This window comes from Lates calcarifer, linkage group LG20 (genome assembly GCF_001640805.2).
Source record: "Lates calcarifer isolate ASB-BC8 linkage group LG20, TLL_Latcal_v3, whole genome shotgun sequence".
In the NCBI taxonomy this organism is placed as follows: domain Eukaryota; kingdom Metazoa; phylum Chordata; class Actinopteri; family Centropomidae; genus Lates; species Lates calcarifer.
The window spans coordinates 9,383,522-9,388,034 of record NC_066852.1 but is presented as its reverse complement, the minus strand read 5'-3'; positions in this window follow the sequence as shown (position 1 = coordinate 9,388,034).

Sequence of the window (4,513 nt, the reverse complement as noted above, 5' to 3'; positions counted from 1 at the left end):
TTATTGGCAAAATGCACATAAAGTATCAAAAAATTACAGAAAAATGGTCTCTATTATATCATTACACAGGACGTTATTATATCGTTACAGTGGGACACACTCATCTGTCCATAAGCAGCATTTTACTGTTGTAACAGTATGAGGTGCAGCTAGTGGGAGTTATTTTATACACAGTGAGATAGTTTAATTCAAATGTTCCCAAACTGAGGCTCAGGCCCGCTCTGAAAAGTCACAAAGTAAATCTGAGGAGTCATGAGACCGTTATTGTGATGTGGTAGAAAGTAATAAAAAAACAAATGTGGATTTTATTGGACTTTAATTCTTAGGACATTTGTGAAATATTGGTTAATTTTACTTTTATCTCTTATAAGGAAGTTGTTTTAATGCAACCATCTAAAAAGGTGGGTAGGTGGAATGTGTGGAAGTGCTATAGTAATACATTCAGAAACATGAAAAGGAGATCCAGCAGAACACAGGTTTTCTTTGATGTAAAATGACAATCTGTAAAGTAACTACTAACTAAAGCTGTTCAATGAATGTAGCAGAGTGAAACATACAATATTTCCCTTTGAAAAGCAGTGGTGTAAAAATGGAAATGAAATATTAAATAATAATATTTAATAATTATGTAAATTACTCAAAATTATTCCTATCAACAGTGGAAAATGTTGTAGTTTTGTGTCTTCCACCACTGTAGCCTATACTGTATTTAAATACAAATTTATTCCATTTTATGCTACTTCACACCTTTATCTCACTTTCTTTTGTTTTATCTTAAGAAAAGGAACTGAGTACTTTGTCCATCACTGTTTGTGCTGTGATAATATATATAACATAATGTAAACTAATTACATTAGAACTAATGATGATTTTATTTTGATAATTTTAATTAGGTGAAAAAACAACTTTTTTATATGGATGCAAAGATCGTATACAGTACATATAATACAATATGGTTATCTTATTCTCCTGATAAAAATATAACACCTACATGAGAACATGCATTACTGATCAGTTCTGTCACGCTCATTTCTGGCAGAGCTGTCTGAGCCTGATCTGAAGTCCACATTTCTCTCTTCATGAGGAGAGGAGATGATTGACACGGATGGCATGCTGACCAGGAAATCATCTTCTCATTGTGTGAAATCATGAAGTACAATGGAGCCTCCAGTTCCAGACTAATTTTAGCAGTTAGAGCCATTTCAGCTGTCAGTGGTTCTGAGGAATGAAGGAAGCAGGGACATTTGGCCATACCAGGCTTAACACATTCAGATATAATATATAACAGGTTTGACAAAGACATCAAAAACCATTGCCAGACAGAAATTTGGCACAAATTGTATGCTATCCAACCGGCACTATGACCGCCTGTGCCCATTTGCAGCCTTGGAAAAAAGCCCTGGCTGAGGGTCTCTCAAGCTGGCCCACCTCAAGCTAACCTCTATGTCCACACCTCTGATCAACTAAGCTTGCTCACGATTAGAGGAATCTCTCCCATAGCTACATTTGAGCTGTGTGTTTCCAACATAACCTCAGAAATGTGTGTGAAATATGTGAAGTGAGAAGAATCACACCTCGTCTTTCTTATATTGCCACTACAAATACTATTACTTCTTGACACATTGGTCCCCTTGTCTTCCCTTGCCAATGCTGGAGACACTTCACCTGCCAGTTTCAAGTCAGACCCACTCACAGCTGTGACTGTAACGTGTAAAGAAAAATCTCTCTGATTCCCCAGCTCGGGCCAGACAGCGTGTTCACATCCCTGTGGATAAGTGAGGGATAAGCTCACACCTGCTGCAACTGGTAATGTAATGATGTGTAAACCTCACATTTGGCACCTGCACTGTAAATTAGTTAATGTGAGCGTAGATATTTTAAAAGTGCTAAATGAGAACCTCTTTAAACATCCTGTGTGTCACAATTAAACACTGCAGTGATATTTCTAAGCTAGAAAAATTGTCCTGACATATTTGTACAACAGAGGTTTTAACTGTGAGTGGTTCATGCTTGCAGAGTTCTCCATGTCAGAGGAGCAGGAATGGAAGGACGGTGTTGAATTTCAATATGCTTCTCTAACCTCTTTGTTTAGGAAGTTACCTCATGATCTGTGATCTGCCAGAGTTCTGTTGATTCATTCGGTTCCAGGAGGTATTAGTTACATCTCCTGTAAGCCTGTTGAAGTAGCAGAATTGGCACTGTATTTAAGATTTTTGATTTATGTTCTATGCCAAAAAATATTTATGATGTCAGACTATTTCTTTAAAAGGTCTTTAAAGGAGCTATTTACATGGTTTCTTGCTGTGATGATGGTTGCTGGCCAGGAGGTTTGGCCATTATTGTGTTTACAATACAATACAATACAACATAGATCAGGATTTGCCCTCTGCATAAAGTCGCTAACAAAAAGTGATGGGATGGACCAGCTGAGATGAAGATAACTGATTAGCATGCTCAGTTTGTTGAAGAGAACAAATCATAGTACCAGAAGCAAAATACTGCCGTTGCTTTCCATCACTGGAGACAACGCATGGCGAGTAAAAGAATGAAGAAGAAGTTTGATGCTGAACTTGCAACATTTCCTCTGGGCTGGTGAGTAAACAGCTTTTAATGCTAACATTGGCTATGTAACAATAACAAAAACTTACATATAGCTCCTCCAACCAAACTTCAGAGGTGGCAGACAAAAAACTGTCAAATGCATCTGTTTGGTAAGAGTCACACAGGCCCCTGCTCTGTAGCTGACCCTGATGGGAACAAAAATGACTTTAATAAAGTATTGGATCATGTTTTTAAACCATCTCTTTATTAGCCATCCTCTTTACCTGCTCATTCCTCCACAGGGGGTTGGAGCATATCCCAGCATGCTCTTGGCAGCGAGTGCAGTTTCCATCCAGGCTCAGCATGTGTATGCATATTTAGTCCATGGCTCATTTCCCACTCAATACAGCAAAGTAGTAGAACAAGAAAATATGGATAACAAATAATAATCCAATATCTGCAAGCCACTGGTTTTACAAAGAAACTTTTGGAAAGAGCATAATAATTTAGAACAGTCTTTACTATATTTTATTAGATCTTAACAGGCCTGTAAACTAATTTATTTCACCTGAGCACTTAAGCATTTTATTTATTTAGTTATTCATTTATATTTATAATTATTATATTTATTACTATTACTACTACTACTACTACTAATAATAATAATAGTAATACATTTCCCATGTATATTGTCCAGAACAACAAATTTTTGCACTGTGCCCACTTAGGCCATGCCTGGGACTGAAGAAAAATGAAAAAAAAACAGAATCAGAGGAAGAGGCCCTGCAGCTTCTATTCCCACAATTTTTTACTCTAAACCTTATGCAGTCCTCAGACTTTCATCCCATACAGTAGGAGTGACCTTTAATACAAACCTGCCAGAGAGCTGACAGTGTGTGGAATTCCTTTCTCAGTTGTCAAAGAATCCATAAAATGAAAATTCACATTTCTAAGTTATTGAGGAGCACACAAGGTAATCTCACAGTCCAGAGAGTCACAAAAGTGACTGTGTGCCGGTAGTGTGACTTCATTTCCCTCCTAACACATTTGGAATTAGAAATCTTTATGGTTGCAATAAAAATCTCATGATTATCAAGACACTTTGAAAGCTCCAGTGGGAAAGTGATGAAACAGTTTTTATATAAGAAAACCCTTTTTTCTGTCTTTCTCATTATTTCCTGTAATTTGTTGATGCTGCTGAGCATTAGGCTAAACAGTCAGCAACCAAATGAAATCCAAACCTAACACTTTTAAAATCACCCAGCCAGAGCTCAGAGGTCTTTTTCATCAACAGCACATCTCATCAGTGGAGCTCCAGTTTCTCTTGACTGTGGTCTTTAATGATAGTAATCTCACTGAGAAAATCACACTCTCACTCAGTGTCCTGCACCTCATGTCTCACAGCGTCTGAGGACAGTCCAAAATACCACAGTCATACGATATTATATATCCTGTAATTATAAAATCAAATGATTGAAATGTGGTGTCCAGCTGCCCCACTCCCACTGACATCCCTCCATGAGTGTGTTTGATGTTTATTGTGTTAAAGACAAATTCCACTGAGCATTATCATAAAATTTCTATTATAACTGAAATGGAAGGAAACTAAATATTGCATCATGGTACGATGATGATAGTTTGATTTAAATAACTGTTCAAGGCTCAAAGTGGTAAAATTCTCCAATTTTTTCTTTTACAAAAAAGACAGAAAAAAAGTCTCAACAGAGCACATACCTCTGTCAAGGCCAAAGTGTTGAAAAATATCCTTTCTCACCGTGTTAAGGAAAGTGATAAAAGATTCCTGGATCTGCTCCTGTAACCTGGCCCCTGCCCCATCCCTCCACCAAGTTTGGTGCAAATCATTTCAGTACTGTATAAGTCAACTTTGTTTTTTATTTTTTGTCATTAATCATCTCGTGATCCTGAGACTTATCTTGTGACCCCCCCGCCCCTTCAGTTGGAAACCACTTAC